The following is a 25,606-nucleotide window of genomic DNA, read 5'->3' on the forward strand; positions in this document are numbered from 1 at the left end:
CTGTGTGAGGGTCGCGGGTGACGCTGTGGTCTAAACTACTGAGCCTTGGGCTTGCCGATTGTAAGGTCGGCAGTTCGAATCCCCACGACGGGGTGAGCTCCCATTATTCGGTCCCAGTTCCTGCCAACCTAGCAGTTCAAAAGCACGTCAAAGTGCAAGTGCAGTCATACTTTGGGTTATGAACGCTGCGGGTTGCACGTTTTTGGGTTGTGGACCTGGAAGTACCGGAACGGGTTCGCGTCACACGTGTGTGCAGATGCGGCGTTTCAGGCTATGAACGCTGCGGGTTGCGAACGTGCCTCCTGCAGGGATCACATTCGCAACCGGAGATAAATAGGTACCGCTCCAGTGGGAAGGTAAACGGCATTTCTGTGCGCAGCTCTGGTTCGCCAGAGGCGGCTTAGTCATGCTGGCCACATGACCCGGAAGCTGTCTGCGGACAAACGCCGGCTCCCTCGGCCAGTAAAGCGAGATGAGCGCTGCAACCCCAGAGTCGTCCGCAACTGGAATTAATGGTAAGGGGTCCTTTACCTTTTACCTTACTTTTCTGTCTACAGTGGTACCTCGGGTTAAGTACTTAATTCGTTCCGGAGGTCCGTTCTTAACCTGAAACTGTTCTTAGCCTGAAGCACCGCTTTGGCTAATGGGACCTCCAGCTGCCGCTGCGCCGCTGGAGCACGATTTCTGTTCTCATCCTGAAGCAAATGTAACCTGAAGCATCTGTAACCTGAGGTACCACTTTACTATGTCTACTATGACCCTAACTTTGTATGTGTTTCTCAGTCTCTTCCGCGGGCTTTGCAAGAAGTAAAGGTAAAGGTACCCCTGCCCGTACGGGCCAGTCGTGTCCGACTCTAGGGTTGTGCGCTCATCTCGCTCAAGAGGCCGGGAGCCAGCGCTGTCCGGAGACACTTCCGGGTCACGTGGCCAGCGTGACGAAGCTGCTCTGGCGAGCCAGCACCAGCGCAGCACATGGAAACACCGTTTACCTTCCCGCTATAAAGCGGTACCTATTTATCTACTTGCACTTAGGGGTGCTTTCAAACTGCTAGGTGGGCAGGAGCTGGGACCGAACGACGGGAGCTCACCCCGCCGCGGGGATTCGAACTGCCGACCATACGATCGGCAAGTCCTAGGCACTGAGGTTTTACCCACAGCGCCACCCGTGTCCCTAGTACCACTGTACTATGTCTACTATGACCCTAACTTTGTATGTGTTTCTCAGTCTCTTCCACGGGCTTTGCAAGAAGTAAGGCTGTCTAAATCCAGAACTGAAGATTACTGGAGAGCTCTGGGTGACTTCGCTGTTAATGCAGAGCAGTGGAGGAATTAATTCCACTCTGGGAATTCTAGTTTCATGAGAGGAAGAGGGGCCTCTTGGCAACTCCCAGCATCATTAGCAAACCACACTTCCCACCATTCCTGGGGGAAAACCATGATTCTTTAAACTGATATGATACTGCATTAAATGCATAGTGCACACAGGCCCCTTCTTCATACAAACCATTGGGTTGTTTTTTTACCTCACCACTAAGTTATGATCCTTCCCCTAAGACATAGTCCTTCAACCAGTGGTTCGGGACCCACGTGGGTTGCAGCAAAGCTGTTGCTACCGTGTTGGACTCCAGTACAGGCTGACCAAGCCACATGAGGTGTATGGGCTAGAGACACTCATTTTACCAGTTTCCATGAGCACTGCAAAGTGGCGTGAGAAACACAAGAGCCTTGTTCAATGAGAAAGAGACTTCTGGCCAACCGTATACCCTACCTTCCTATAGCTTGCAGTGAGGAAGCTGTCCATCAAATAGAGACACTTTGTTCACTTGCTAGTCTGTTCCTATAGCTTTCCAGACTCCTGGAATGGATGTTTGCTGCAGACTAGAATTCAGAAGTGTCTGCTGTGGTGGTTAGAATGAAGAAGTGTCTTCTGTGCTTCAGAAGAGAAATGGCAAAAATCTCCTCCTCTCACTAAAATCTGCCTCACCAAACAAAAGCACACAGAGAGCTCAGAATAGCATTCTTCCCTCACAGAACACAAGCCAGAAATCAAATTTGTGAGAAGATATCCAGTGAATGCGATCATCATTCACTGTGGACTCAGAGTTGCCTGGAATTAAGTTATGAGTTCCAGAAACAATTCTTTGAGCACGCTTGTGACACAGCCTTGAAAGTGAAATGTCACAAACTAGCATTGCCAAAGTTTTGGATTTTAGTTGGTAAAGAACACCCAGATCTGGCAAGTCAAGGAATCATCCACCTGCAGCCATTTGGTATGAACCAATCTTTGTGTGAAAGGCTTCTCACCAATCTTGACCCCCAAAACAAAAAGGCAATTTAGATGTACAAAATGAGTTGTGAGTTAAGCTTTCTAATATCACCCCTCACTGGAATGAAATCTAGAAGAACAAGCATGCCCAGGTGTCTCATGGAAAGTGTGAGTCTTCAAAAAATAAATCACTGGTTTCCAATAGCTTCTCAGCCTTTTGGCTAAGAACAAATGTAAAAAATAAATAAATCCCTTCAGGTTTTCATTTAGTAATAATGCTAAGGTAATGTATTGCTCTGTGTATTGCCATTTTAGGATTAATAATATGCCTTATTAGCACTATTAAGTATAAATCAATAGTGAAAATGTGAAAGTGGGTCTCATGGTACAGGTGGGGAGTCAGAGGTGGGTCTCTGGTCTGGACCAGTTCAAGACCACTCACTGCCCCAGGCTGATCAACACACTCTGGGTGCAAGTTCCTTGAACATGAGTTTTAACTATCTGCATCATTTTGTATTAGTCTTCTCCCCAGTCTCTGCCCATTCCTGAACGTGAAAACAAATCTATTGCACTTGATTGCCCTTTGTGAATAACATAGTTGTTTCTTGCAGGCCTACAACAGCTATTATAATTAAATTTCATGACATTATTTTTTTTAATTGGAAGGTGGAACATAGAAGGACACCCACCCACCCCCTGCTTTTGTGCATAAACAGAGTTGATCAAATGATTGATTTCTCCAGAGTAGGAAGTAAGAGTGCAGAGAATTTGTCAACAGCTGCCAGACACTGACATGTGAACAATCAGCCATAATTTACCCCCCCCACTGGAGTTCCTTTTGTGTGTTCTGAACACCCTCTTACAGTGCCATCTTAGATATATCTGCTCATTAGTAAGTCCAGCTGCATTCAATGGGGTCTGCTCCCCAGTAAATGGAATTGGGACCATATTTAGTCATTTAATGTTGCCTAGGAATATTTAAATAAATAAACAATCCATAGCCTGAAGAGAATAAGACTCTGGGGAAAAGAATACAAGCATTCCGTTATTCCTGATCTTGTCTACTGTGTGCATGTTATATCACGAGCGCTGTGAATTTCACAGGAGACTGCATTATCTCTTCCAAGAAAGCCATAGACTTTTTAATTTATCCAGTCTCAAAGCTTTTTGTTTTTAAATGCACAGCACAATTTTTGTCTTGCATATGCAGTTTATGGATCCATTCGACTTCTGGTGCCTTCAAGTCACAACACACACACACACACACACACACAGTATTCACCACACTATGACCCTCTTGGTGGTGACACCTCTGTTGTGGACTAGCATCCACAAACAGCCTTCATTATGCTATTTTCACCCCCATCATTCAGCCTGGATACTGAAGTCCAACTCCGAGGGCCTTCTGGCGGTTCCGTCACTGCAAGAAGTGAGGTTGCAGGGAACCAGGCAGAGGGCCTTCTCAGTAGTGGCACCCACCCTGTGGCACGCCCTCCCCTGAGATGTCAAGGAAATAAACAACTATCTGACTTTTAGAAGACATCTGAAAGCAGCCCTGTTTAGGGAAGTTTTTATTGTTTTATTATTTATTTATTTATTTCTGTTGGGAGCCGCCGAGAGTGGCTGGGGAAACCCAGCCAGATGGGCGGGGTATAAATAATAAATTATTATTATTATTTATTTTCCTTCACATGGACCTTTTAAAATCTGGACTCTCGGTGCCTAGCAGGTGGTTTATTATACTACCAACTGAGTTTATCCATTCCCCTGCATGAAAGGTACACTTTACGATGTATTTTGTTGCTTTGTGATATTGTATGTTCTGTACATCAATGACGAATTAATCATCTGGTTCTTCCTACAGTGCCCCACCCCTATTTTACAGGGAAGCATTTCAAGCTGTTTGTGAACTGGGGAGGGCAAAGGGAATACAAGGTTTTAATTATTAAAGCAAAACATATTAATAGCTTAATTGCAATCATGTCCATTGCTCAGCAAAGTTGGTTTTCCTTGTATTAACAGTGTCGACCGCTTAAAGAAACTAAATTTATTCCCTCTGAAGGCTTAAAAGACATTTGCAGACTGCAAAGCAGAGAGAGGTTAAATGTACTGGAATATAATTATTTTGGGGCAGAATGGCTTCTGTTTCTAAATGACATTAGAAGGTTCATAGCATTAACACATTTATAAAAACTGGCCTCCATCCAGGAATAACATGCTTCCTTGTTACAGTTTGCTGTTTTGTTGTGTGTTGTTTTTTTTTAAAAAAATCCTAGCTTCTCTTGCTCCCACTCCACGCACACCTTCCTCACCGAAAATCAGTTTGTTTTCTCTATTTTTACAGAATCCATCTTTGAGAAATTTAACTATCTCCTAAATTACCAGTTGTCAAGTTTGCTGTCAGTTTGTTCATGTATTTACCTCGTCTTCCAGGAAAAGACAAGAACAAACATTCTACTTTTTGCTACCTAGTACGTCTCTTGATCTGAAATGGCTCGTCCCATTCCAATACGTAATTGAACCAGAGTATAGATTTTAAAAGAAAAGCCAGTTCTCCTGTGCAAAGCTTTGTTAGGGATGCTGTCAGCAGAACCAGGCGAATCAGTTTGCTAATAGGAACTGCTAGGCACAGCTGTGAGGCAACTGAGGATGAAAAGGGAAGCTATATCATTATCAGAAAGGGATGCAAAGAAGAAATGGAGGCATGGGATGCTCTGGCAGCAGCTTCTTTCTCCCTCATGGATTAGTCACATGCTTGATCTCTACCACTTAGGGATCCTGTAGTGAAAATGATGATACGTCAGCAAGCCTGGTCATAGTTACGTATCCTTTGATGCCCTTTGTGGGCATATCATTATGGGCAAGTGAATGCAGGAGGAAGTGGGAAAAAGCATGTCAAAGGCATGCAAAAAAAGGGGGTGGGGGCGTTTTCCAGCACTGCCAAAAATATTCATTTAAAAACTGCATAGTTTCAGTTCAGTTCCAAAAACAGCAATTAAAATACAGGTGAAACTCGGAAAATTAGAATATTGTGGAAAAGTTCATTTATTTCAGTAATTCAACTTAAAAGGTGAAACTAATATATGAGATCGACTCATGACATACAAAGCGAGATATGTCAAGCCTTTATTTGTTATAATTGTGATGATTATGGGGTACAGCTGATAAAAACCCCAAATTAACAATCTCAGAAAATTAGAATATTAAATGAAATCAACAAAACAAGGATTGCAAATAGAGCAATATTGGACCTCTGAGAAGTAGGCGCATGCATATGTACTCAGTACTTGGTTTGGGCCCCTTTTGCATCAATTACTGCCTCAATGCGGCGTGGCATGGATGCGATCAGCCTGTGGCACTGCTGAGGTGTTATGGAAGACCAGGATGCTTCAATAGCAGCCTTCAGCTCTTCTGCATTGCTCAGTCTCAAGTCTCTTGGCAATGCCCCATAGATTCTCTATGGGGTTCAGGTCAGGCGAGTTTGCTGGCCAATCAAGCACAGTAATCCCATGGGCATTGAACCAGGTTTTGGTACTTTGGGCAGTGGGCAGGTGCCAAGTCCTGCTGGAAAATGAAGTCAGCATCCCCATAAAGCTCGTCTGCAGAAGGAAGCATGAAGGGCTCTAAAATCTCCTGGTAGACGTCTGCATTGACCCTGGACTTAATGAAGCACAGTGGCCCAACACCAGCTGATGGCATGGCTCTCCAAATCAACACTTCACACTGGACTTCAAGCATCAGAAACTTCACACTGGACTTCAAGCATCTGGCATTGTGGGCCTCCCCATTCTTCCTCCAGACTCTGGGTCCTTGGTTTCCAAATGAGATGCAAAAGTTGCTCTAATCAGAAAAGAGGACTTGGGACCACTGAGCAACAGATCAGTTCTTTTGTTTTTCTTTAGCCCAGGCAAGATGCTTCTGATGTTGTTTCTTGTTCAGGAGCAGCTTGACAAGAGGAATACAACATTTGAAGCCCAACTCCAGGATCCATCTGTGTGTGGTGGCTCTTGATGCACTAACTCCAGCCTCAGTCCACTCCTTGTGAAAGTCCCCAACATGTTTGAATGGTCTTTTCCTGACAATCCTCTCCAGGCTGTGGTCATCCCTGCTGCTTGTGCACCTTTTTCTTCCACACTTTCTCCTTCCACATAACTTTCCATTAATGTGCTTTGATACAGCACTTTGGGAACATCCAACTTCTTCTGCAATTACCGTTTGAGGCTTTCCCTCCTTATGGAGGGTCTCAATGATGGCTTTCTGCACAACTGTCAGGTCAGCAGCCTTCCCCACAATTGTGCTTCCTACTGAACCCATTGCAGGTGTTATAGATTGAATAGCTACTGCACCTTTTCACAATATTCTAATTTTCTGAGATTGTTAATTTGGGGTTTTTATCAGCTGTACCCCATAATCATCACAATTATAACAAATAAAGGCTTGACATATCTCACTTTGTATGTCATGAGTCTATCTCATATATTGGTTTCACCTTTTAAGTTGAATTACTAAAATAAATGAACTTTTCCATGATATTCTAATTTTCCGAGTTTCACCTGTATCTTTATGTTTTGCTCACATAATCAGCAAGCCAATAAAAGGGAGCTCTGAGAAATGTTTCATTTTGACACAGTCACCTTTTCAGGTGAAGGCTCACACTTTTAAGGCAATCTCAGTGATGTGTTACCGCTTGATATCAAGAGCTCCATTGACAAAATAATTAGGACTGTGCCTACTATTGATCAGTTGAAATAATACTGCCTTTGAGTTTTGTGGGTTTTTTCCCCTATGGATACCAAGCAAAATGTTTCCATTCTCACTCCCTCTGTCTTCCTTTAGCCTGATCAGAGTTTGAGCTTCCTTCTATGAGCTTTATTAAATTCACTTCTCTCTTAACATATGAGAACAAGCATTTTAACAAGATATGTACACAAACTGCAGGACGCGGGTGGCACTGTGGGTTAAACCACAGAGCCTAGGGCTTGCTGACCAGAAGGTCAGTGGTTTGAATCCCCATGATGGGCTGAGTTCCTGTTGTTTGGTCCCAGCTCCTGCCAATCTAGCAGTTTGAAAGCACGCAGTGCAACTAGATAAATAGGTACCGCTTTGGCGGGAAGGTAAACGGCGTTTCCATGCACTGCTCTAGTTCACCAGAAGCGGCTTAGTCATGCTGAACACATGACCCAGAAGCTGTATGCCGGCTCCCTTGGCCAGTAAAGTGAGATGAGTGCCGCAACCCCAGAGTCATCCGCAACTGGACCTAGTGGTCAGAAGAAGAAGAAGACGAAGAAGACGAAGAAGACGAAGAAGACGAAGAAGACGAAGAAGAAGAAGAAGAAGAAGAAGAAGAAGAAGAAGAAGAGGTTGGATTTGATATCCTTCTTTATCACTACCCAAAGGAGTCTCAAAGTGGCTAACATTCTCCTTTCCCTTCCTCCCCCACAACAAACACTCTGTGAGGTGAGTGGGGCTGAGAGACTTCAAAGACGTGTGACTAGCCCAAGGTGACCCAGCAGCTGCATGTGGAGGAGCAGAGACGCAAACCCAGTTCACCAGATTACGAATCTACTGCTCTTAACCACTACAGCACACTAGCTCCCTGTCAGAGGTCCCTTTACCTTACACAAATGGCACGAAATTCCTACCCTGTTTGTGGGCAGTGAAATCGGGGGTGGGAATTTTACCACTTTTTTTTTCAGGAGGAGGAGAATTTCTCTAAAAGATTCTCTGAGTGGGTCTCACCCTTAGCAGTGGAAGAAGGGCACTTCTCTCTCACCCTTCCTAAGATGGCATCAGTGGAAACCATGTAGGATGTCTGAGCACCAATGGGGAACACGAACACACATGTGCAGAGAGGGTAGAGGAGTAGAGATGTTGTACGATGATGTCTGCTGTTGTTCTACACCACACCATTGGTGTGAATGAAATTTAGCACAACATGGTGGTATATTACTCAAAGAGCCACAGTTCCACAACACAAGTACTGCAGTGCTAAAACAACATTAGAAAACAGGACAGGAGCATTAGCATGTTAATCAGGAAAACTAAGATAATATTCCACCACCTCTGAATGTACCCTAAACCCAGAGGCGAAGCAACCTGCTTCGGTAGCCAGAGTGGCATTCATCCCAGGAGGTGTGGTGTGCCGCCCGCAGGGGACATGGCACGCAACTCAGGGGGTGCATGGCGTGCCAGGGGCAGCGCTGATTGGGGGGGTCGGCATTTTGTCACTCTCCCTTTGGAATGGCACCTAAGTGGACCGCCCCCCCCCGCCCCCACCTCGGAACACCCCTGCCTAAACCACCACTTTAAATGAACAACAACACTCCCCAACTCAAAATCACACACATCACTTGGGCATTGCTCAGTTGGTCAGAGGACTGTGCTGATAATGCCAAGGTTTATCTCCATATTGGACAGTTGTATATTCCTGCATTGGGTTCTCTTCCAACTCTACAATTCTATGATTATATGTAGCCTTGAATTCCCTTCTTCCCAATTTCAGGTTGAAAAGTTTTGTCTTATTTTATATCTATTTATCTCAGGGAGTTTTGGGGATGGGGTGGGATTAAAGGACTTGATCACAATTAAAGCTACACTGTACAAAATGCCAGTATAAACTGCCTTCTCTTGGTGAGGCTTTTAGAAGTTGCTTCCATTGGTGTCTTATCTGATCAAAGCTACACATCCCCAAAGTGCCCGATATGAATGTGGTTTGCCAGTACTGGATTTTTCATTTTATTGTGTCAAGAACAACATCTCTTTTGTCAGCCATTGGTTCAGAGAGTATCATATGCATAAACGTAAGAACATTAGACCTTTCATAAGCATTTATATTTCTAATAGTAGGGCTTTGAAGACAGATTCAGCCTGATTCTCTTTGCTAATACACTTGCCAGTTGTCAACTGCTGACAATTACATGTTGATAATGGCTGGGCTAGCAGTGAATTGAAGTGTAGCAGGGCAAAACAGACACTGGTTTTCAGGTCTTGATATTTGTGAACAAACACATCACCCCCACATGTTCTTATGTGTTTGGGTTCTTTTTCCTGTTATAAAGAAAGTAACTATAATGTATATTTGACTCCCATTCCAGGGCTGTACAATTATGGGTCCAATGTGTCTTCTTGATGGTTTTTTTTTGGGGGGGTTAAAAAGAAATAAAAGCAAACAATTTAAGTTTGAGCCCTGCCCCAGAATAGTTTAACACTCAGTCTCTCTTCCCAGGGAACTCCAGGGACTGCAGCTCCTCCGTAAGGGAAATAGAGGTTTCATAACTACTCTCAGCACACTTAATAAACTACAATTCCCAGGATTCTTTGGGGGAAGTCGTGACTGTTTAAAGTGGTTTAAATTTGTAGTGCAATTGAAAGCCTTGTTGAAAGAGGCAGGACTTCAGTAGATGGTGAAAAGACAAAAGAGATTACTCTTGTTTAATATATAACAGGACGAAATTCCAAAACGTAGGTGCCACTAAACTAAACGATGAATAATGAATCATTTAACAAATGGAATTTCTTTGTGTTTTACAATGAGAAGTAATTTTGAGGAGAAATATTCTGTGTGCAACTTCAGATGCTAACAAAAATTATGAGGACATATTAGTATTAGTATTTCAAGACTCACAGTTCTCAGTGTCTGTGTTTTGCCCTTCAGATAAATTGGTGGCAATTTCTAATCAATATAACATTTCTTGCAGCCAAGGAATGCTATGTCAATAAGCTGTGTTCTGTTGTATTTAATCTATTTATAACAAATAATTAAAACCATTTTGCTCATGCCTCAGTCCATTTTAGAGGTGTAGAAGAGTTTTATCGGTGTGTGTGTGCTTTGTGCAAACGGAAGATTGTAGAACTTTGTAGAATTTCCAATTCATTTCTGAGCCCAATTGAAGCAGCTTGGACCCCATCTGCACTATACATTTAAAGCAGTATCATACTACTTTAAACGTAAAGGACGTGGGTGCCGCTGTGGGTTAAACCACAGAGCCTAGGACTTGCCGATCAGAAGGTAGGTGGTTCAAATCCCCGCCACGGGCTGAGCTCCCATTGCTCGGTCCCTGCTCCTGCCAACCTAGCAGTTCGAAAGCACATCAAAGTGCAAGTAGATAAATGGGTACTGCTTCAGCGGGAAGGTAAACGGCGTTTCCGTGCGCTGCTCTGGTTTGCCAGAAGTGGCTTATTCATGCTGGCCACATGACCCGGAAGCTGTACACCAGCTCCCTCGGCCAGTAAAGCGAGATGAGAGCCGCAATGCCAGAGTCGGCCATGACTGGACCTAATGGTCAGGGGTCCCTTTACCTTTAGCTCACTACTTTAAACAATCATGGCTTCCCACCAAAGAATCCTTGGAACTTTAGTTTGTTAATGGTGCTGGGTGTTGTTAGAAGAACTCTACTCCCCTCACAGAGCTACAATTCTAAGTTTCCTGGGAAGATGGTTTGACAAATCTCCATTCCAATTCTGCTGCTTTGCCATGTTCATAGATAATAATAATAATAATAATAATAATAATAATAATAATAATAATTTTTTATTTACACCCCGCCCTCCCCAGCCAAGGCCGGGCTCAGAGTGGCTTACAAGCAATAATAAAAAAAAGATGAATGATTACAACTTAAAAACAAAAATAAAATACAACATTAAAATAACGGAACATTAAAATATTAAAATGTAGCCTCATCGCAGGAGGAGAAGGAAAAGAAAAAAAGAAAGAGAGGGAGGGAGGGAATCAAATTGGCTCCAAGCCAAAGGTCAGGCAGAACAACTCTGTCTTACAGGCCCTGCGGAAAGAAATCAGATCCTGCCGGGCCCTGGTCTCATGAGGCAGAGCGTTCCACCAGACCGGAGCCAGAGTTGAAAAGGCCCTGGCTCTGGTTGAAGCTAATCTAACTTCCTTAGGGCCCGGGACCACTAGAGTGTTGTTATTTATGGACCTTGAGGCTCTCCGTGGGGCATACCAGGAGAGGCGGTCCCGTAGGTACGAGGGTCCTAGGCTGTGAAGGGCTAGATGAAAAGTTCTTCCTAGAGAAGGCTATGGAAACTGCTGTAGGTTGTCATGGGCAACATGCCTCTGCATGCCAGTTGCTGTGAATCACATCTGGGGAGAATTGTGCTCAGGACCTGCTTCCCATGGGCATCTGGTTGGTCATTCTGAGAACCTAATGCTGGACTAGATGGGCCTTTGGCCTGATTCAGCAGGGCTCTCCTTACGTTCTTAAAACAGAACTGGCAAATGAGTTTTCACCTTGTCTATAAGGCAATGGTATGGAATAAGGGGGACAGGGGAAAGCTGCCACAGTTGTCTTGGAACTTTATTATTTCCATTGATCACATTTATGAAGATGACATAAACTTACAAACAGTTATAATGCAGAAAGGCAGTTACAACAATGTAAAGTGGTCCATCACATACTCTGCATGACAACTTTATTACTGCTATGGACTAATGTTGCAACAGGGAAATACAGGGCCCATAAGTTATTTTGAAACAGAGCAGAACAGGAGGCCAACGTATTACTGTATAAAATTTATGTTTTATGAGCAACAATAATTATATTGAACAGTTACACCAATGGTGAGGCATGAGGGAGCAGAGAAAGCTATTATGACAGCGGTAGCTCTGTTATACTGCAATGAACTCGGGAAGAGCGGTCTTCCACCATTCCCAAGGCAGCTCCTCAGATCTTAGCATGAGCACCTACTAAGTTAATGGGGAAATTCCCATTGGCTGGTGGAAATGATGTTCATGCCGTTGCTCTGGACTATTGACCTCTCCAATACAAGTTTTACAAACCCAGTGAACCACTGTGCTGAAGCATATTAGAAACTGGATAAAGGTCAAAGGGATGGCAAGGAAGCAGGCCTTCTTCCAGCTTTGAAGGGGTCCAAGGCATAGAATCCTTTCACTGACCTATTCCTAAATCAGCCTACCATCCCACTCTGGTGGACTTACCTGGTGGCAAGAAGCTTGGACCTAACATTTACATTTCCTACAACCCCTCACAGTGCACATGATATAGTATCACTCTGAAGGGCACCATGTTGGCTCCTCTATGCTGCAATACTGAGGCCATCCAAGCAATTTAATGACAGCAAACCAACCCAGCAGTGTCAGTGAAGCAATATAGGAAGCTCAACACAACAGTGCATGAATCCTAATCAATAAGTTCACAAAAGTTCAGCAAAATGTCCTGTGGGTACGGTTATATTTAGAGCTTAGACAATGCCTTAAGTCACTTCTACTCTTTTAGTAACGTCTTGTTCCACTTCGTCCATTATGTATATGTTCTTCATGTCCTTTCTTCACAATCACATCCATGCTGCCAGCGATCAAGTTATATATCTCTGTCTCATCACATCATATGAATTGCTATGGAATCGCTGATCTGCAGACAACAGCTTTTTGTGGGCACCAGGAGCTTTGGTTAGACAGTGTTTCCCCTTACACTGGCCTTGCCAACCAGATTCTGCACATAGCTCAGTGCATCTTCAGGAGGATTATTCCCCCCCCCCAAAGTGCCTACAGTTTTATCAACATTTTACAAAGATTAAGATGTACACAGTCCTTGCCCGCAGGCTAACCATCTAATACAAAGCAAAAGGAATAAGAGACTGTGAGAAAGAAATAATTCGTAATACATTAGAAACATAATATGATTTTATTTAAAGTAGAGATGGAAGGGAAATTCACACTACTCCCAAATTTGGAAGGCAGTTTCCCAGCCAAACAATTTGCCCCAAAATGCATATGTTGGGAAGAAGATGTGCATAAAACACATATATTAGTGAAAATAATGTAAAGAAATGTGTTATATTAGGGGAAATTGTTTTCAAAACTGGTTGGTTAGTCAAAATGGCACACAAGAATGTCTTTATTATGAGAAATTCACACTAAAATGCAGAAGAATTTTCAGGAGGAGTTTAAACATCTCCCCCAATCACTGTGGAAATGTGGAGAACTGAATGTAAGATTGGAAACATTTGAGAAGTGAAACTTTGAGAAGTGAAATTGATAGATTCTTCCATCCTTAATTTAAAGTCAGGGATTACTTTTGAAAGATCTGAGAGGAGGGTGTTATAAACGACCCTAGAGGATACTTCTGCTCCTGTGGGGTTTACAGCTATTGCTCCATGTTGACCACAGGAAGAAAAGTCCCATTAAAAAAATGTATTTTCTGGCAACAAGGACCAAGTAGCATTAAATGTTTGGTTTCTTCTGTTCACTTGGCTCAGTAGCTCCTCAATTAACACTCCAATATGTTTACCCTAATCAAATGTTCAGTTCTCTTGCTTTTGCTGTGTGACATGTATTATGTCAGTTTCACAAGAAGGACACTTACCAGTTACATTCTTACTGGGGACACACTTATCAATCAGTTTCCTAGGATTGATTGAACGAACTTGGATAATTTTTTGACACTGCATTAGTTGTGCTGCATAAGTGTGTCCCCAGTAAGAATGTAAGTGGTAAGTAAACTCACCAAAGATAATGGACACAACTAACTTCAGCTCAATTAGTGCACTCTGAGTAGAACTCAGTTGGATATAATCCATGGTACCTTCTTCTCGGATCACTGTCCACAGCCCCGTGCATATGAAGAACATTTATGGAGAGAATTTCCTGAAGATACGGGAAAACCAAGTCTAGCTCTTTTCATGCTACTGTGTTATCTGTTGGTGAATGTATAAAGCCATGATCAAGAAGAAAAAATGGTAGACTGAAAAACAAAACAGTATATGCCAGGCTAATGTAGGGTTACCAGATGTCCCCGGTTCCTGGGGACAGTCCCTGGATTTGAATATTTGTCCCTGGACAAATTCTGTCCCCAAAATGTCCCCAGATTTGCAAATCTGTCCCTGGGAAACATGGCAGCAGCAGCCTCAGCAGCCTGAAGCCAGCCTGGTAGTGCTGTTGGCTCTAGCTGGCTTCAGGAGCTGCTTGGTGCCGTGGCGCCTGCCATTTTCCCTCTCCGGAAGTCCCCATACGATGTATCTTGTGTGCAACAGCGAGCAGCTCCTGAAGCCAGCCAGAGCCTACTGCTCTACCAGGCTGGCTCTGGGCTGTTGACTGTCGCTGCCACTGCTGAAGGGGAACAGTGGACATCTGGTGGTACAGTTCTCCTGCCCCCTTCCCACTTTGTTTTGACTGATGGGGGGAGGCTCAGGAGTTGTGGGCAGGTGGCTGTTGCCCAGTTTTTAAAAAACTCTGCGCATTTATGTTTCACAGGGTGCGAAAGAAGGGCTTTGAACCTTTACACAATATGCATGTGTGCTTGGGCCCAGGGTCTTTTGCCTCACCATCCCCACTCCTGACTCCCTGTTGCTACTCAGCTAAAAAAGAAAAAAAGAAAAAAAGTGTCCCCGGATTCATTGAAAAAAATCCTGTAACCATAGGCTAATGTTGCCAAGAGCCTGTCACCATATGGATACTTGTCTCCAGTGGTAGCTGGTGCCCTTTGAATTCTGCAAGAGCAGTGAAGGAGGAAGCTGACAGGCAGTCATACACCCTGGAAAGCATGAGAGTTGGCTGTGGAAAGACTGCGGTTGGCGGGACAGTCCTCCATTTGCCACAAGGGACCAACCTCTACTGACTTCCACCCATACATTGTCTAAGTTTACTTTAGAGGCACGAAAACCTTAGCTTTTATGGGGGGGAAACAACAAGAAGAAACAACAGGGTATTTCTGTGATTTCATGTGGCTGGGATAGTTTTAGAGTAAAGGAGAAAGGAGAGAACAAATGTAGGGTGAATCTGGGTTTGTGTATTAGCAGACTAATACATTCGAATGTGTAAAGCTGTAACACACTCTGAGGTTTGGGGATAAGATGGGAGATTAATCTAGATAAACATCATTGCCTGTCATTCTGCCATGATGAATGGAACCAGCCGAGCAAAGTGGGTATTGTGCGGAAGAACCTGGGCAAGAAGCCAGCCTACAGAGAGACTGGATGAGCAGTATTTTACAGCAAGCACCTTCATAAAGTATCTGTCCTTCAGCCTTGCCTGCGTGCAATAATAAAACTCTTAGTACAACAAATACCACTACCTCTGTCCAACACAGACAAGCTCTAAGAGTGTTTATACATTTAAGGGTGATCCTCAGACTATGGAGACCGAGTTATTGTGCTCATTCTGAAAGTACAAATAGCAATTCAATTTAACAGGAGGGTGCACAAGCCGTAAGATTTAACCTGTACCTGTATTTGTAGCCTTGGGAAGCAGGTCGATCTGCTTCGGAGCTGCTCCGTGTCTTTCTGGTTTGACTCATTGGGTTGTATCCATGTTTGTTCTACTCAGAGTAGCTCATCTTCTCCCCAGTGCTGAAGCTACCACCCCTCCTATTCTGCAGTTCTGTTTGTACCCCCATTTCCACCTTCACCCCCCATTTCCTACACATCCTCCCTCCTCCTTTTTGCAAGCTCTCTTGCACACAGACCCACATGCAGATCTCCCCACCTGGTGCAATTATTAAACTCTATTTTCACCTCTCCATTGTCATTGTGATGTAGCTTTCAGGGTGCTTTTGCATGCTGCTGCCATCTGTCAACAACTATGCAAAGAACATCATGGTGAAATGCGTATAAATATTATATACAGAGGTATGTATTTTTCTTTCTTTTTTACAAACTTTGGGCTGGAGAGCTGCACTACAAAGTTCAGTGAAGTGCAGATTTTGAAATATGGCTCTGTTTATGTTTTTGTATTGTTTCATAGCTGGAGATGCCAGGGATTGAACCTGGAACCTTCTGCATGCAGAGCAGACGCACTCCCACGGAGCTCAAGGAGTCATGTCAGAGATATGATGTTGAAACAAGGAAGTGTCAGATCACCTGCGTCTCCCCTTTGAAAACAAAAAAGAAATTTCAGGCTCCTAACAGGAGAGTAAAGCTGCCTTAGTCTAAGGTAAATCCATGGTGACAATTATCTAAGCTTCGAGGCATCTATGGCTAACTGCAGAATGCTACACTCTTGAAATATGCTTTTATGTTTCATCTATACACAGAGATTATGTAGATCTTCCTCTGATTTCCACACTTAAAGCCTGCAATCTCTTCTGCCTCTTTCTTTCCTGAGGCCTAACCTTGCTAAGCAAACGTGACCATTCGCTCACTAGACGGTGCTTTAAACTTAAGCAACATTATTCTTTACCTTCCAAATATAGCTTCCCTTCCTGTGCCTTTGGTGGCTGGTACACTTAATTTGCTGGGTGCCACAGGGATATTATATTTCATACCAGCTTTCTGACATTTTATGTTTTAATTAAGCATTCCCAATAGGAAGAACGCCAGTGACAACCAGGCTAGCACAATCTCCTTAGCACAACACGTCTCCCTTAGCTGAAATTCTCATGCTGCGTCCCTGCCAGCATGAAGAACTTTTATTCCACAGAATATATTTCTGTCGATGCTGAACAGACTGGGCTTGTAGTGCTTAATTTTATCTATGGTACTATCTGGAAGTAAAGGAAGCATCTGCATGCTGTAATCAGGTACTCAGGGCTAAAAGACCACCCAAGAGCTTGCATTTCATGCAAGTGTCCTCTGCTGTTCATAGTCCTAATCCTCTATAATTTTGGTGCCATTTTTTTTGGGGGGGGAGGCTCAAAGTAATACTTCTCCTCGCAACAGTGATTTAATTATAAAACCAATTAGATATTGCTAAATGGCAATGGCAGTGGGCAAGTAAAGCTGGTTCAGAGTGAAGGGCTACTTACTTGCCTTCAGCAACACCGGCACAGAAACGTGTGTTATCTTCACTGTTGTGAAGAAGATGCATTCTTGTGAAGAAGAAAATAAATATTGACGCTGAGGCTGCAGCCAACTGGGGCTCCATGGAGGTTTGCAATGGGTCATTGCCACCACAAGAACATCAGGTACAGGACATGTGAACTGAGGCATGCCCCACTGAAAAACAAATCTCCAAGAAGACTCCAAATCTCTCTGAAAGACAGGGCATATTTTATTTAGGGTAGGGGGAATTATTGCACTCTTCAGCCAAAAGAAGACTCCCAGAGTGGGTTATAGAACTCTTTAAAAAAAATGCCCCCTGGCCTTAGGATTACGATTTTAAAAAGACATGACCCAAAAGGGAAATGGCTTAGGAGGGAAGAGGAAATAAGCAAACTCAAGTGTGTGATCTTAGATATAAGCTCTTCTAATGACTGTCTGGGGTGGAAGCAGTTCAAGGAGAAAAGGAGCCTCAGCTCCACCAATCAAGTGGCCCTGCATTTCTCCTCTTCCTCCTTCTTCGGTAGGTTCATGTAGTGGTTGTTGCCAGGTGTGGCTTACTCCCAGGTAAGTGGGAATGGACTTGCATTCCAAGTCACAATGGACACAAATTAGTGTCATCAGTGAATGTGATGAGGTTTAGGCTTTAAGGAGCTAACATGCTTTGCAGTTAGCTGTAAATAAATATTTCCAGGCACATATATAATCAACATGTCCTTTCATTTTAGCTTGCTGTGTTTTGTCTTCTGTTCCATGTCCCTCGGATGCTAAGCATTTGGGTCCCATCCATGGAAAGAGGATTAAAGGAGTATTATTTTTGATTAGCTCAAATGCTCTTGACTCTGAAATCTCATTTCTAAACCTGAAACCCCTTGACATTTATCCAAATAGTGTTAAGAGGCATTGTGTGTAATTTTGCAATTATATATATATAAAATCATCATTAATTTCCTTCTTTTGGACTGTGCATGGTTGTAAGGCAGGCCAGAGCTTTGAAGCTAATAAAGCTTTATCCATTCAGCTGGCAAAATTCCAAACTCAGTAGCAACAGGGAAAGGAGCTCACAATTCTCACAAATTGTTTGTGCTGCTCCTTTGATATCTTGCTTGCCTTGGGTTTGTTATCCCATCTCCCCTCACCCACAGCATAAAATGTATATATTTTGGAGAACATTAGAAACCACGACCGAATTGTAGCAGCAAAACAAATGCAAGAATCCTTATGTCTGAATGCACCCTTGCTTTTCAGCCCAGAATGCCTCAGAGTGCTTCTCGCTGTGGCTCTGGGAAGCCCCCTAACTTTCCTGCACTGAACGCCACTCAAAGCTAACAAGAACCAATTCAAAGCAACCCACCTCCCATGGAGCCAATTACTATTCATGGCTGTATGGAAGAGATGAAAAAGGAGGTGTCCTCCAACCTTTTAAGGTCAGCACAAGCACCGTCCTGCATTGTCCTCTCAGCCTTGTTGAGGTCTCCCTCTTCCATCTTCCCCATCTTACCAATGCTTCTAAATGTAACCAAACAGCATACAGTGGTACCTCATGTTACAGACGCTTCAGGTTACATATGTTTCAGGTTACAGACTCTGCTAACCCAGAAATAGTACCTCGGGTTAAGAACTTTGCTTCAGGATGAGAACAGAAATCGTGCTCTGGTGGCACAGTGGCAGCGGGAGGCCCCATTAGCGAAAGTGGTGCTTTAGGTTAAGAACAGTTTCAGGTTAAGAACGGACCTCCGGAACGAATTAAGTTCTTAACCCGAGATACCACTGTACTTGGTTCCCTTGGTGTGCCATGAATTATGCAATAAACATTTCATGCTAAATCTTCTGTATCTACCATAGCACTGTAGAGAAATTGAGAAATAACATACTAAATAATACAGAGCCTCAAAAAGTGCAGGCCTTTGAGACCCCCGCACCCAGTCTGTTTTTGTTTTTTTTAAAAAAAGAGCTATCATCTTGCCTTTTGACTTTAAAAACCCCTCAAGGCAGTTTAGAAACTTATGTGTAAAACCAGCACCACCAATAAAAGCATCAGTGGAAAAAAAGTGGATAGTTATTTTCAATAATTAAGTAATAAAACTGCTAAAGATGTGTGTTAGCATTTTTCTCACCATACAGCAATGTGGAAAGCTCAGTTGACTCAAATATTCCCCCACTTTTCTTTTCCCTGGGATTAAACAGGCACTCTATAGTAAGAGGGGTTCCCCCTTAAGCCCCCGCCATTGTTACAAAAGCCAGGCTGGCATGTGCTAGATTCCGATGTCAGTGTGTTTGAAAACAGTTCACACTCAGCTCTTACACTGAGGATTCTCTCAGCCGAGGTTTTGACTGCTCTGTGTTTTCAAGGAGAATTTCCTTCTGAACTGAGGCTTAGTAACTTGTTGTCAGTGTGCTAAATCTCTGTTTTGATTATATGACCTCAGCCTATAGAGGGGCACTCATACAACTGAATGCTCCTCCATGCCAAAATATCTCCCCCATAGAAAACTAGATGCCACGGGGGAAAGTTCTAGCTGAGTCTTTCCCCAAGCAATACAGACAATGTGCATGGATTTAGTTATTTATTTTTGCACTGAGGAATCATGCGACATCCTGCTCTGCAGACTCACGCTTACCACCTTAGCAAAAAAGCCGAATGGGGTCTTAGGAAGCAGCAACTGGCCCTGGAGGTTAAAGGTAAAGGACCCCTGACCATTAGGTCCAGGGGCGCTCATCTTGCTTTATTGGCCAAGGGAGCCGGCGTACAGCTTCCAGGTCATGTGGCCAGCATGACTAAGCTGCTTCTGGCGAACCAGAGCAGCGCATGGAAACGCCGTTTACCTTCCCGCCGGAGCGGTACCTATTTATCTACTTGCACTTTGATGTGCTTTCGAACTGCTACGTTGGCAGGAGCAGGGACTGAGCAACGGGAGCTCACCCCATTGCGGGGCTTTGAACCGCCAACCTTCTGAGTGGCAAGTCCTAGGCTCTGTGGTTTAACCCACAGCGCCACCTGTGTCCCCCCTGGAGGTTAGGCAAGGTTATAAATAATGTCTTGCGTCTGGATTCCATGCAGCATATTTGGGGTGGGAAAGCCTTTCCTAGCCAAAAGGCTGTCTAAATTCAGCAAAGCTCCTACAGAGCTTTGAGTCAGGGTGACGAGTTTCATGTGCCCCCCTCAAATACATCAGAGGGCTTCTGAATGCTTCTGCTCAGCAACCTATGCTTTATTGAGACTGATCTCTGCTTGACGTTGTACAAAGGCAACAAGGAAGCAGATCTTGCTCTCAATGTAAACAGACCAGTCAGCTTAGAAGGAGAAGAAAAGAAAAGGATGGGCCATCATTTGTACAGATAATGCTTTGCATTTTCCTTTTGAATAATGTCATTTTGAAGCATGCTGTTGGACCAGCTGGGAAGTCTTTATACGAGGACTCCATTTCAACACTATGTCACTAGCACCAACCCACTAGCGCCTTGGCAGTTTAGGATCAATTCACACAATACATCTAAGGGACACCTCTGTCTTAAACTGTGGAGATCTGCTAGACAGAGCAGACATCAGATAAAATAGCTTTCTGTTGAGTCATTGGCTTATTGTCTGGTTTGGTGGTAAGGATTCTCCCTATCAGAAGTGGATGTGGCTGGTAAGATAAAAGTACTGTAAAGGTAAAGGACCCCTGGATGGTTAAATCCAGTCAAAGGTGACTATGGGGTGCGCGGCACTCATCTCACTTTCAGGCCGAGGGAGCCAGCGTTTGTCCACAGACAGCTTTCCGGGTCATGTGGCCAGCATGACTAAACTTCTTCTGGCACAACGAAACATCATGACAGAAGCCAGAGTGCATGGAAACACCGTTTACCTTCCCGCTGCAGCGGTACCTATTTATCTACTTGCACTGCTGTGCTTTTGAACTGCTACATTGGCAGAAGGTGGGACAGAGCAACGGAAGCTCACCCCGTCGCAGGGATTCGAACCATGACCTTCTGATTAGCAAGCCCAAGAGGCTCAGTGGTTTAGACCACAGCACCACCCATGTCCCGTTAGCTGGTTGGCAGAAGACAGAAGGGCCAATGGTAGTTGGTCAATGTCAGGCAGAGCCAATTAATTTTATTTTTGTCCTCTCACCAGCTGAGTTCTAGAATGGTAACAATGAACCTAAGGAGGAGGTGGAAGCTGACAGCTTATGCCATTCCCTAGAAAAGTTGTGAGTAAGAAGGCAGGCAGGTGGAGACTGACTAAGCGACCTTCTAGGCAACCGTCTGGGGACCACATGCCAGTGACTGGATGAGATCCTAATACGTGACTCTTACTTTGTACAGTGGGTCACACATAGGTCAGAGGTTTCTACACACCCACCCTCTCCCACAGGTCTCTCCAGCCTCCATCTTACATTCAAGTGTGCATTCCGGTGAGGCCAAAGGGCTCATGGAGGCTGGTGTGGGGCAGGGCCTGGGAAGAGCCCCCCAGGGCTGCACAGAGAGGCTTGGAGGACCTTCTTTGCCCTCTGGGCCTGAGGTTCCCCATCTGTGGACTAAAGATGCCACATTAAAAAACAAAATGTCAAACAAACAAAGCCTAATTTGAACTGGGTGTATATATATATATATATATATATATATATATATATATATGTAGCATCACTATAAAACTGATAATTTTTCTTTCATTCCACATGATCTGCCTGAGCTTTGTTTTGAATTTGTGAAGGCAGCATTGATGGAGGGGGATGATAAGCTCACAGCATCCTCACTTCATATCTTTCTTCTCCGGAAACAATTGTGTTGTTGCTCTTGCTTTATTATTTTTTTTTAATGGAATCATGCAAACCCCAGAGAAGAAGAAAAAGAGAGAGTGAATGAGATCAGTTTGGAACAATCATTAGTACTTCGACTGGTGGCCAGATAAAGGATTACGAGTCAGCATTATAGCTCCAGGCCAGGCTTCCGTCTTTCTGCATACTCCAAGCCACACTCAAGCCGAAGCAGTCTGTGCAGCGCTCAAATGGATGCAAGTGGTGAGATTTTATCTGGGGAGGAAACAAAATAAACATAAACAATCATGAGTTTAAGAGAATTAAGGTGCTTACAAATTCACACATGCAAGTTAGGATGATTTAGAGTCCACGCACTGTTATTTTCTGTCGGTTATTCAACCTCAACCCACCTCCATCATCGTTATTATGTTTCATTCTTAGAGAATGTCTTTAGATCTTTGTTGGGTGCAGGGTTTTGAGCTTATCTTAGTATTGTGAGGTAGTGAATCCCTTATATACCCAGTAGATCATAGCATTTGGCAGGAGAGTTTTTCCTTTAAGCCCTCCAAATATCAGAAGCCCACGCCACAGTAACTCAGAGAAGGGCTTTCAGTGTGGTTGCCCTAATTCTATAGAACAGCATCCCCACTGAGATACATTAGGTGCCCGCTACTTGTACTTTCTGAAAACAATTGAATACCTTTTTTGTTTTAACAAGCTTTTCCAGATGAATGAAAAGGTCTCTCCCTTAATTGCTTATTTTTTGTTGTTTTAAAATTATCACCATTTGGTTTTTGTACTGCTTTTTAAGCTAGTTTTATACGTAACATTTTATGTATACCTATGTATATGTGCATATTTTATGTATACACAAACAAAATCAACTACAGTAATGTAAAAATAGAAAAATGGCAATGGGGACTTTTAATTTGTGTAAAAAAAAAATCAGAAGAGGAAACACCTGCTAATAGAAACAATAAGTGGCCCTTATTTCCAGCACTGGAAGTGCCAAAAAGTCCTGGAGGTATTGCTATAAATGATGAAGTCCCAGCACTATAAAAATGATTTGAATCTTCTAAGCTTTTAGAATCCTTTATACTGTGGGTTATCTTGTGGTTTGATTGGAAATTGCCTTGAGACACATATAAAAGACGATTCATAAATTAAGAGTGGTTGTTTCTTTTATAGAAAATATTTTTTCTAGCACTCTGTGGCCTCCTGGGCTGCCTGCGTTGAAAAAGCCCAATGCGTGTGTGTTTGTGTATGTTATCCTATGATGTTTTCCCTTTTAATGGGCTTTAATTGAAATGTGGGCACCCAGGAAGGCTGCAGAGTGCAGACCACTGGTGATATGATTTGTAGAATGACATAAAGAACACTCACAAATTCATAGAACAAGATCAAGAATGCTCCTCTTGGCCACCCCAACAATATGGTAAGCACAAATAAATCCTGTGCCTCACCCATGATAATGTCAGTGAAATTTCCTTCTCCTTGATAATGTCCCAATGAAATTTCTTATCTCCTTAACTGATGAAGATTGGGAAAACACACTGGTGTTATATTAGGCACAGCACTGCATTTACTGTAACAGGTGGAAATGGTGAAAGGGGATGTAGGACCACATTTTTAGCCCCACTGCCAAAGTTGTGTTGCTCCTCCTGCTCACACGTCAGTGTGTTGAGCATGTTAGCAAAGTCACTTAAATAACACAGGCTGAGTCTAGAGAGAATAGCCCCAATAACATTGAGCAAACTGAAAACAACAACAGTGTATTGTTGGAGGAGAATGGAACAAAGAGGTTTCATTCTTCTTAGGTCAGGCCTTGCACATAGCAGGGAGACATTCAATCAAACATACAAAAAAAAACCCCAAACTCACTCTCTCAGAACTAATCAGAACACATGCTACTTCTCTCTGAAGATCATGCCATTACAGCTGGTTGCTAAGCAGCATGTTCACCTATCCCCTCTTGGCTAGTTGACTTTAACAGTAAATGTATTAACCCTTAAGTTACAGACTGAATGATCCCTGCTGTTGTGTTTCCAACATAGCATCATTTTTGCAGAGTTTTCTACATGTGTAGGCTCCTTTTGTGAAGTAGGGGGTGTGCAGACACATGTCTCATTCTTGGACTAATAAACCACAGGTTGTATCAAACTGAGCTCTACCCAGACTAGATCCACTGAAATAAGCGAAGCAAAGGGAACATGTTCCTCAAGTTCAGTGGGTCTGCTCTGAATAGGATTAGCATTGGATACAGCCTCCTAGGTTTCTGGCCTGATATCATTGGGTATGAACCAGGCTGCATTCTCCATCCTGAAAACAAAAACCACTAATATTTGTAACAAACCACTTCAATTATAGTTTACAACAGGGTGGGGAACTTTTTCCAGCCCTTCGAGGGCCACACGCCAGAGAAAAAAGTGGGAGGAACAATGAATGTAAAATTTACCATTGTACTATAGACTCATTCCTGCACACATTCACTCTTGTCTCTTTCCTCCACCTAGACAAGCAAAGGCCTTGCCATAGTTCAAGGGCACTTACCAGCCAGGCAAAAACATTCAGGGTGTGAAGCAGGGCCAGTGAGGGGTGTGGCCTGGAGCTCTGAGGGCCACATCAACAGACCTGGAGGGCCACATTGGTCCCTGGGTCTGAGGTTCCTCACTCCTGGTTCAGAATACCTTTTTTCCCTCTCTTTGCAGACAAATGGCCTATATCAGCCTGCTGTTTAGGGTGTATGGGTGTGGGGGGAAGAATGCCATTTTTTAAAAAAGAGTTGCTTGCTTTAATAATGGATTGGCTTCTCAGCCAACCACATCTGAGAACTCGATGGCAATTACTGGCTTCTGATTTACTGCCTGCGCAAACTGTAAGGGCAACAACTTCCCCATGCAAGCAGAGCCATTACTATACTTAACAAGGCAATGGGATTATAATTATCAGATTCAATGTGACCAGCATTGCTTTTTCTCCCCTCTGCTGTTCACCCATTTTGAAATTACCAAATAGAAACCCATATGGCAGGTATGCGATGTGTGCCACCATTGCTCTCAATTATGAGTTCCCTGTCATTTGAATAATCCATGGCTATAATACATCACTGGGGTGCCATTGTTCTAATGATGGATGGAAGTGATGCATCATTAGAGGGTTGCCAAAGGAAGTATCCCAGTGGCTGACGTGTGTTGCACATTTCCATTATTTTTCAGATGGGGAAAAAAAAATAATCATTATTTATGAGCCTTGAAAAGAAAGTGGGAGGTGAGGCAGTTGGGAGCCACACAAAGGCTTATGGGGTATGTGTTTCTGAAATGTACAGAAGGTCTTAATCACACAACAGGATGCCTGGAGGAAGAAAAGGGGGTTACCTTCCCTCTTTCTGCTCTCCCAAAGAGATGATTGGGTTAATGGATGCACCTCACAGAATATACCCCAGCCATTGTCTTTCTGCTTAGGGAAATATATTTAAAGTGCTGTTTGCTAAAATGAAAAGGTTCTCACCTGGGACTGTGGGAGTCAGCACTGCTTGTGGAATTTATAGGCTACAGTACACACCTGAGTAAACAAGTCAGAGCCCTGTAGTCTCCATGGGAGGCAGAATAGCTGACACTAGATTCCTGGGAACAGAGTCTGAAGGGCAACTACTTTTCCATGAATATGGGCTGTAGCTTAGTGGTAGTGCACAAGATTTTGGTGTGCAGGTGGTCCCAGGTTCACTCCCTTCCATCACCAGGTAAAGCTGGGAGCAACCTTTGTCTGAGAGCCACTGTCAGTCATGCAGACCAGGGATAGGCAATTCCATATACTCCTGCCCAACCACTATGGTCATCAACCATAGTTATTGCAACTTTTATATTAGATCAGA

This window comes from Podarcis filfolensis (genome assembly GCF_964270895.1).
Source record: "Podarcis filfolensis genome assembly, chromosome: 15".
Lineage (NCBI taxonomy): Eukaryota > Metazoa > Chordata > Lepidosauria > Squamata > Lacertidae > Podarcis > Podarcis filfolensis.